Below are 10552 nucleotides of genomic sequence, written 5' to 3'. Positions count from 1 at the left end.
TCCGCTCGCACGCCGATCCTGCCGTGCGCGCCGAACTGCGCCGCGCTGCGCCGCGCTGCGCTCCCGGCCGGCGCCGCGGGGACTCTGCGCCCTGGCACCGCCCCTGGGCTTTGTAGTCAGCCCCGCCCTCACCCTCGGCCCCGCCCCTGATTCCCCGCCCCGTCTCGGGCGCGCGCTGGCCGCTGGGAAGCGTAGTCCCAGCCGCGCCAAATAACCCGGCGGGGGTCCGCCCCGGCAGGCACCGGCTCCTGCAGGAGTGAGCCACCTGGCAAGCGCTTAGCGTCCGGGGCGACTACTGCCTGCCCGCCGGGTACAGCCCTGAACCGGAAAGGCCAGCTTTTGCTCTCTTGGACCGCCGTCTGGTGAATTAAACGTAAATGATTGAGTCAGTATTTAAGCCAGGGCTACTTAAGGAACAACGTTGGTTCATTTTAGAACGGTAAGATGATTTCCGTATGTTCACATACAACTCATCAGGCCCCCCCACCCCCATACGTGAGACACAGGCACAAGGACTGCAGCAGGGCACGATCACACTCCCTGGCCCCACGAGAGTCCCACGAATAAGACAATAATTCGTCAGGCAAATGTACAACATACTATCCAAAGGATGCTGGGATGGTGTGTGGTGGGGGGTGGGCTCATCCTCGCATTCGGCTGGTATCAGGGGTCCCTGTCCCCTCCATGGGAACGAGGCTGGGGGGTGGGGTAGGTGGTCTCCGTGAGCTTCACAAAGAGCAGGTCCAGCCACAGAATTGCCTGCCTGATGCAAAGTGCAGACGAGGGGCCCTTGTTCAAAAGTCACGGATTCAAGTTCCCAATAGCTGAACATTAAAAACCAACTACCGGGCATTTTGGAGCTGCTTCCGGGTCCTGGGAGCCGCTCCTTGGCAGTACCACCCCACCCCGTGGGTCACACCCCGCGGCGCCCCCTCCCCCGTGGAGTCCCCATCTCCAGGCACAGCTGTAGTGGCGTTTCATGCGCGTAGGAGCGCTTGTGGAAGCACTCCTGGACCCAACTCGGTGCCCTTGTCTTGGCAAAGTGGGATACAGGGAGAGTCCGTGGGGACTGAGAGTGGCACCTCATGGACTGAGGGGGCGTCGAGGCAGGCGAAGAGTTCACTAGGTGCTCAGCGCCATCTTCCTGGCGTTTATCCAGCATTTTATCTGCCGGAGCTGCCTTAGCTCCACGTGCAGACTAACCGTAAGCCCCTCCCCCACTCCCTAGACCCATTCTCCACGCTGCTGCCAGTGGAGCGTGGTCGTTCTCTCCCCTCGCCCAGGAACACTGGGAATGAAACCTCAAGTCTTCACAAAGTCTTTCCCCCACAACACACATCAGCCTGCTTGTTTACAGGCTTCTCCCCACTGCTGTTCAAGCTCCAAGAGAACAGGGACCTTGTGTATTTTGCTGAAATAGAGGGGACCCGGAAGATGTTTGGTGAGTAAAGCCACGATGGAAAAAAAGGGCAGGGAAAGCTCCCGACCACCCAAAGGCCCCTCGAAGCTCCCTTTCAAAACTTGGATAAAAGTGTGACCTTCACTTTCCCCCTGGAGGGCAGGGAAGGCAGTCACTGTCCGCCGCGCGATCTTGGGCCAACTGGGTCCCCTCGCTTGGGCCTCAGTTTCCCCTTCTGTGACGCACAGTCCCCCGTCGCCAGGGCGGGCTGGGACCCGGTCGGCGGCAGCCGCACGTGAGCAGCGACCTGTGGCCCCGGAGGCACAGGAGATTCCCTGCCTACAAGTCCCAGCGCCACTAGGGCCGCCCGCCCCGCCCCCCGGGACAGCCCCGCCTCGCCTGGCCGCTACCCTGTCCCCACCCCTGACGGCACAGCCCACTGCGGGCTGCACAGCACGTGCAGAGGCGGCGGGACTCGGGCCGGGGCGGGCGGCCTCCACGTGCTGCTGACGGGCCCGGAAGGGGGCTGGAGGTGCTCAGGATCTGGAAATGTTGCTGTCCAGGTGTTCAATCGTTCACTCATTCTGACCTGGCCCCCTTGAGTTTCTGGGTCACCAGCTTCTCTGCAGGCGTCAGGTGGCCTGACGTCCCGAAGTGTCATCAACTCCTGCATTGGACAATCCTCCATTCATCAGAACACACGCTTGTTAATGGCTTGTCGGGGCCAGGCCCAGGCCCCAGGTCCCAAGGATACAGCACCCAGGACCAGAGAGACAAAGCACAGACGAAAGGATGTTGACACGTTATATTTATACTCAGGTAAAACTTCCCTGGCAAGCACGGAATAAAGCTTGAGAAGAGGGGGAGGGGAGTGGACCAAGAGTGCCATAGAGTCAGGGAAGGCCTCTGAAAATTGGTGAGATCAAGGAACAGAGGCGACAGAGAATGCAAAGGAGAAGAAGAGACAAGTACCGCCACCACCATTTAGTAAGTACTTCTCCAGTGCTGGGTACTCTTATGTGGCTGATTTCTCACACATCACTAATACTTATAGAGGTCATTTGCCTTGGTGTGTCTGTTTTTGGCCAGGCCCTGGACTGAGTGACATTAGGTGATTTAACCTCAAAACAACCTTTTCATATATAAGTACCCTTAGGCCAGTGTGTTGGGAGTAAACTGAGGTTCATAGTGGCTTCCCCAGAACTGAGGGCAGTAATGACCATGACAAGCTGGATCCATGATCCCATTTTGTCCTCCCAACAGCATGCAGAGGAGGACATTGTCTCCTGCTTCGAGGGTTAGGCAGGTAGAACCACAGAGAGGTTAAGTGAAGTGCCCGAGACCACACAGCTAAGTCGGGTGAGGCAAAGTCAGGATTAGATTGCAGGGAGGGAATGACTCCAACCACCCCAGTGGCAATGTGAACTGAGGTAGGGGTTCAGGCAGCTCTAGCGCAGCCAGCTTGACTCCTAAATCCGTAAAGGACAGTCCAAACCCTGACTTCCATAGATGTGCAAATGGAGGCCAGGAGAAGAGATTCTTTCTCAGTAGGCTCAGGGCACAGCAGATGCTAGCCCCGTTTAGCCCTGAGCTCTCTGAGTCGGTGCTGCCTATACAGTGACAGAAACATTTATCAGAAAAACCTTGGGCCCCACCCACACCAACACCAACTTGGCTCTCTATGGTGCGGTTTTGAACAAAGCAGGATAGAGAAGGGAGGAGGGCCAGGGCTACAGCTCCCAGCCCTGCCCTCACTAGCCATTTGGGCCTGGGCATCATCTTAGCACACCTTCCGTAACATGGGGATAATTATAGTGCCTGTCATGTGGTCAATGAGAAGATTCTGTGACTCTGCAGGCAGAGCACAGGGCCTGGTACCAGCCACCCTTGTGGTGCTGTCACCACAGGACTCTAACTTGGGGAGCCTCTTTTTGGCCCTGGCTAGCAGAGGCTCCCCAGACTTCTCAGTTGGAGGGGAATCTTGTGCCAGGAACCTGGGAAAGTGTTTGTAAATGAGTGGGCCGAGGGATGAGTGAAGAGGTGATAGGACCACGCAGGAGGCAAGAGGCAGGACTGAGATGCACACTTCAGTTTCCAGATAAACATGATCTCAGAAGCCATACCCAGGTCCAAGATGTCTCCACTTAAAACTTTCAGCTCAGCCCCAGGTAAGTGACACAGTCTTAGTATGAGTCTTACCCCTGTGTATTGATGTGGCGATTAGTCATTAACTGTTAATGTTTGATAAAACACAGAAAGACAGATGCCCTTTTATAAACGTTCCAGGACTGTGATGGGCAGTGGGCAGGCTACACAGCAGCCACTCCCACCTTCTTCCTTACCCAATATACTGTAGAGGTAAGAAAAATACTTACTTTTCCAGCCACACTTTTACAAAGGGTGCCATGCCATGTCATGGACTGATCGTGGCCAGCGAGTCTTCAGTGGAAGTCTGTTTCCACTTTGCTAAAAGAGACAGAGGCAGTTGGTACTAGTCCAGTGGTTCTCAACCTTCCTAATGCCGTGATGTATTTTCACTGTTACAAAGGGGTCGCAAACCCCAGGTTGAGAACCGCTGTAACTAGTCCCCCATTGTTCTCAACTAAGTCTCAAAGTCAAGAGTGGTGTCCTTGATACGACTAAACTCAGGGGACATTTACCAATGTGTGGAGATATTTTAGGTAGTCATAACTTGTGGGGGGGAGGCCAGGGATGCTGCTGAACATCCTGCAGTGCACAGGAGAGCCCCCAAATCAAAGGCTTATCTGACCTAAAATCTGCCAAACCACTACCAACAGCTAGTCTCCTTGTTACATTAGAACAATAAGTCCTGAAGTGTTTAAGCGCTGTTAGTTGGGTTTTCCATTGTGGCAACCAAAAGTGTCCCCAAATGATGAAGATGCAGAATAAAGGTCTTCTCCCCGCTGCTTCTCCCAGTCAGTGTAGCTTGGTGGGTTGGTGGTCAGCCTGGGGTTTGACCTTGCTGATGTGGCTCCCTTTCATACAGGAGACAACGGCAGTGCCTCTGGCAGTGGGGGACAGGGAGGCCGATGTGAAAGGACATAGGTGTGGTGATTTGGCCTGGCCTGTATGGGGTAAGCACCCAGGACCCCACATGGGTCTCTGTACCCCTGCTCACTGCTCTGCCTGTGCAGATAGAAAGGGCAGGGCAGGGTTCACACGGATTCAAAGTAGAGTAGCACTTCTTCATCTCAAAGGAGCTGAGCCACAGGATGGGAGTGTGCAGGACACCTGCACCAACCTGGGCCCAAACCTGAGTGCCCTAGAGTCTTGACGTAAACACCAACAGAACATGAAGAAGAAGCCTAAGAGCATCAGGCTTGAAGACTTTCAAACAGAAAGCCGAGCCAGGATGCCCTTTCAGCTTTGCAGAGCAACCAGCCTCCTCCGTTCCTCCCTGGCTGTCCTCATCAAGTAGTGAAACTCTCATCCCTTCTCTGCCAGGCAGTACAGGAGCCACAGCTGAGAACAGGCTCAGACCACACAGTTCTATGCTTGTGTCCTGTGTATAACACACGTTTGTAATCAACGGCTTCTCTGAGCCTCAGTGTGCTCCTCCAGAAAATGGGCACAGTGATGTAAGTTCTTCACAGGGCTTTTGAGAGATGAAATAAGATAACATTCAAAGTGCTGTGCTCATCCCCCCGCTGAGTCAGAGCTCTGTGAATGCTCACTCTTGCACTTCTCACTTTCTCCCTCAGCACATGTCAGTTTCCAGGTCTCCCTCCCCCCTCTGCAGTGAGTGTGAGTGGCCCAAGTTCCCTCTGCCCGGCTCGGCTCCCAACCCAACCTCACCAAACCGTGTTCCCCTCACGGGGATCCTTTGTGGACCATGGAGCAGTCTCCTGGGCCTAAGCACCCCTCTTACAGTGATGGCTTTATAAACACTTGAAACACCTAGATTAGCAAAGAGAAAAAACTGTTAAAACACAGTGAGGGGGTGGTGCCTGTGGCTCAGGGAGTAGGGCGCAGGCCCCACGTACTGAGGGTGGTGGGTTCAAACCCGGCCCTGGCCAAACTGCGACAAAAAATAGCCAGGCATTGTGGTGGGCGCCTATGGTCCTACTTACTCAGGAGGCTGAGGCAAGAAAATTGCCTAAGCCCAAGAGCTGGAGGTTGCTGTGAGCTGTGTAGAGTGCCACAGCACTCTACCAAGGGCGACAAAAGTGAGACTCTGTCTCTAAACAAACAAACAGAAAAACCACAGTGAGGTTGGGCTGGGAGCCAAGCTGGACAGAGGAGACTTGGGTGCCTCACACATACCGATGTGTGCTGGGTGAGAAAGTGAAAAGTCTAAGAGGGTGCATTTATGGAGCTCCGACTCAGCATGCCAATGAGCTCAGGCCCGGTCGCTCACGCCTATAATCCCAGCACTCGGGAGACCGCAGTGGGGGGATCCCTTGAGCTCAGGAGTTCGAGACCAGCCTGAGCAAGAGGGAGATCCTATCTCCACTTAAAAAATAGTAAAATTAGCCAGGTGTTGTGGAGGGTACCTGTAGTCCCAACTACTCAGGATGCTGAAGCAGGAGGATCACTTGAGCCCAGGAGTTTGAGATAGGTTGCTGTGAGCTATGATACCACAGCACTCTAGCCTGGTCAAGAGAGTGAGACTTTGTCTCAAAAAAAAAAAAAAAATCAAGGGGCGGCGCCTGTGGCTCAAAAGGGCGCTGGCCCCATATGCCAGAGGTGGCGGGTTCAAACCCAGCTCCGGCCAAAATAAATAAGTTAATTAAAAAATATCAAAACCATCAAAAAACCAATACAGCTATTAAAATATTAAAGAGCAAATGTATGATGTAGGAACAAATTTGTGTGTTTTATCAATGTGTTGAATAATAAGACTGAGAAGGGGCTCTAATGATGCTGTAGTTTCACGTACTGATGAGCAGAACCACTTTGTCAAGACGCCCGGGGCAGCTGCACATGGTGGCAGGAAGCACTGTGCTTTCTTGTGGTTTCAGGGGGGCAGGTGCTGCTGAGAGTGCCAGGGTGGTGGGCTGTGGCCGGTGACCCTGACTCCTCATTCCGGTCAGACTCTGGCTGGGGAAGATAGAGATCTCCTTCCCCATCAGGTTGGCAGGCCCTGGATTCTGTGCCATGGGCCCAGGAAAACATCTTCTGTATCAGCCTTCCATTCTGCTGTGACAGGTCACCAGTGTGGTTTGCTCTCACGGTCTGGAAGTCGAAGTCTGAACTGGGTCCCAGTAGGCTACTATCACGGTGTCGTCTACATCCCTTCCGGAGCTTCAAGGAGAGAATCCATTATTCCGTAGCCTTCTCCAGTATCTGGACACTGCCCACTTTCCTTGGCTCCTGGATATCTTCTGTCTTCAAAGCCAGTGGGGGACTGGTGAGCTCTTCCTCCCACAGTCTTGCTGATGCTCCCTTCCTCTGCCATCTTCTCCCCGTTTTGTTTGTTTGTTTTTTTGAGACAGTCTCACTTGTCGCTCTTGGGAGAGTGCCATGGTGTCTTAGCTCACAGCAACCTCAAACTCCTGGGCTTAAGTGATTCTCTTGCCTCAGCCTCCTAAGTAGCTGAGAATACAGGCACCTGCCCTAACACCAGGCGATTTTAAGAGATGAGATCTCGCTCTGGCTCAGGCTGTGAGCTCAGGCACACCCGTCTTGGCCTCCCAAGTGCTGGGATTACAGGGAGCCACCATGCCCGGCCTCCTTCTCCCCATTAATGAGCCTGGAATTCCATGGGGCCCACCACGGCAACTCTGCCCACTCCCTCATCTCAGGACCTCTTTGGCCACAGAAGATCACATGTGCCCAGGTGACTACTGGGAGTGGAGATTATTCTGGGGATGGTTCCTGTGGTCACTAAATACAATCTGAGGTGAATGTACAACCCTGCCCCCTGCCAGCTCCTCCCACCTCCCCTCCCCAAAACCCTCCCCTCCCCAAAACCCTCCCCTCTGCCTGCTGCTGTCCTCGGAGCTCCTGGCTCTTCATGGGGGTCCAGCCTCCAACCCTTCACTGCCATCCCCCAACCATGAGATAAACCTCCATGCAAAGACTGCCTGTGTCATGCATCTCAGTTCCCAGGGCTCTGTCTGGTGATTCCAGGCCTACTCGGTTCCTAACAGGACATGCCTCCCTGGAGGTAGTTTATATTACTGTACACTTGTGAGCCAGGAAAGGAGAGAAAAACCCCAGAGCTACCAACATACCTGGGCTGGCCTCACAGTCTCCTGGCCCACACTGGCAGCTCTGGATGCTGCGGCCAGGTGCCCCAGGAAAATTCAGGGTTCCAAAAAAATGTTTCCAGAGGGACCAGGCAATCTTTTGACTGCTTTGTTATCCAAGATCTGTCCCTGGAGTAGACCTGCCCAGACAGAAAGACATTAACCCTGGAACCTGTAAACATGTCACCTCACGTGACAATAGGGACTTCGCAGATGTGATAAGGGTCTAGGGATAGGGAGAGACTCCTGTGTCACCCAGGTGGGTCCTTCAGAAGTGACCAGCAAGGCAGGAGGTTGGAGTGATGCACCATCAGCCTGGGAATGCTGGCATCCACCAGAAACCAGGAGAAACAAGAAACACACCCTCCCCTGGCGCCTCTAGAAGGAAACAGCTTGGCCAACACCTTGATTTTAGTCCCCTAAGACTCCTACCAGACATCTGGCCTCCAGAACTATAAAACAATGTACATTTCTATTGTTTTAAGCCCCAAAACTGTGTGGTAATGTTATAGCAGCCTCAAGAAGCTACTAGAGCTCAGGTCAAAAGCTGAACCCTCATCCACCAGGGAAAGAGAGTCCCAGTGGCAAACTGGGACAGCCCACTCCTTCCTTTGGACAGTGACATTACACTGATGGTGTCCTGTCCCGAAGGTCATTCCCCACCCTGGGGATTTCCATGAAGAGGGTGCTGGTGTCCCTGTGCATACCATGGGCGTGTGTGTCTGCGAGGGGCCCGGGAAGCTACTGGAGCGCACTTGCATGATGCCGCTCCCCCCCCCCCCACCACCCTTGGTGTACTTTGATCCTTTGGCTTCATGGAGATGGTGAGGCACCACCCCCTCCGACCACAACGCCCGGCTGATCCTCTCGAGCCAGGCAGCTCTGGGCACCACCTCAGTCAAGCTGATAGAAGCAGCCATGCTGGCTCGAGTCATGCGGCATGGCTGCCACAGCTCACCTTCTTTTTTTTTGGAGAGTCTCACTATGTCACCCTCAGTAGAGTGCTGTAGCATCACAGCTCACAGCAACCTCAAACTCTGGGGCTTAAGAGATTCTCTTGCCTCAGCCTCCCATGTAGCTGGGACTACAGGTGCCTGCCACAATGCCCGGCAATTTTTTGTTGCAGTTGTCGTCGTTTAGCTGGCCTGGCTGGGTTTGAACCATCTGTGTATGTGGCTGGTGCTGTAACTACTGAGCTATGGCCGCCGAGCCTGAAGGCTACCTGCTTTTCAGGCTACCTGCTTTTGATTTTTTGGCACTTCACAGGTTGGCGGGTGAAGGGCAGCGCAGTTTTCCTGGTGCAGGTGCAGCTAACATCAGGGAAGGACTGAGCACGTCCCCCACCAGCCCCACCAGCGCAGCGCTGCCACCACTCCGAGCTGCCTGTCCTGGGAGCCAGTGCAGGCTGCAGCTAGTTCTGCAGACCTCACAGTGTCACTGGGTCAGAGAGGTGAAAGGCCAAGGCCACCTGGGAATACTGTGGCAGTTAGCTCCAGCAGCCATGACAGGTACCACAGAAATGTATTTTCTCTCAGCTGTGAAGGCTGCAGGTCATCCAAGATCAAGGTGCCAGCAGGGCTGGGTTCCTCCAAGGCCTCTCTGTGGAGTGCAGATGTTTGTCTTCTCCCTAGGTCATCAAGTGGTCTTTTCTCTGTCCTTGCCTGTGTCCTGGGTAAGGCAGTGGAGGTCACTGGCGCCCCCTGCTGGTCTGACCTAACACAGCGTTCTGGGGCAGTCCTGGTGGCCCTGACCAGCAGCCCAATCTACTGAAACGAGACAGCATGGCCCTGTGGAAGGGGAACTTCTCATGGGCACCTTCCCCTCTGGCAGTTATGGTAGCAGCAGCTGACATGTGAGCACTTTTTTCAGGACAGCCATGGAGGCAATTTTCATGCTTTTGACTCACACCCGTGGTTTCTGACAACTACTTTTAATGTCTTCTGTTTTTCAAGACGTCACTGAGGCTCAGAGTGGGGACGTGAAGGCAAGCAGTCCACCTCCAAGCATGTACTCGCCTACTTACTACTGCTTTGTGAAGTACTTGAATATGTTCTGTACCTTTTCTGGCTCTATTAAGAACAAATGCTTCCTGCAGCAACACTCATTTCACGACTTGTGAGTGGGGCATGATTTAATTTGGAAAATGCTGGTTTAGACATTCCTGTGTGTTCAGGTGCATGCACCTAGCTCACTTCCTACAGAAACCTTCCTTCACAGCAGATTAAAATTTTGGTTGAATGAGAAAAAGAAATGCTTCCCAAATGATGTCTCACATGGCAGAAGTGCTCTCACAAGTCCCTAACGTGCATGGTGTCACCTCAGTAGAATGTGCCAGTGAGATATGTCTGTTCCCTGAGCATAACTTTAGGAGGTATAAACTGCTGCTGTGGTGTCAGTGTCCCTTCCTCAGATTGTGTGCTGCCAATAAACTGGGCAGGGGCACACCTTTTTTCTCCCCCCAAATCATCTGTTACCAAAAGATCCTCCTGCACGAAGTATTAAGACTAAGATGGGGTGCGGAAGGCAGGGTTCAGATGGCCCCCTTGACAGAGAGGATTTTCACAGGCAGGCTTGTGAGTGCCATATACACACTTGGGCACAGGCAGATGGGGACCACAGGCAGCCACACGACTCCTAGTATTTGTCCCCAGCTACACAGGGTCTGAATAAGAATGGTAAGAGCAGAGAAGCGCACTTTCCTGCATGCTGCCCCAAATGTGTGACGTCTGGTCTCAGCACCACCTTTCTACTTCATCCTGGCTGCCAGACCGTGTCCACATCCAGCTGCTGAGGAAGTGGCATCACATCAAGGAACAGGCAAAACTGAATGGAAAGGCTCGGCGCCTGTGGCTCAAGTGGCTAAGGCGCCAGCCACATACACCTAAGGTGGCGGGTTCGAATCCCCAGCCCGGGCCCGCCAAACAACAATGATGGCTGCAAC

Source organism: Otolemur garnettii, unplaced genomic scaffold, assembly GCF_000181295.1.
Source record: "Otolemur garnettii isolate 467f Iridium unplaced genomic scaffold, OtoGar3 scaffold00023, whole genome shotgun sequence".
NCBI lineage: Eukaryota > Metazoa > Chordata > Mammalia > Primates > Galagidae > Otolemur > Otolemur garnettii.
The sequence above is the reverse complement of the archived record's forward strand: the minus strand, read 5'-3'. Positions refer to the sequence as shown.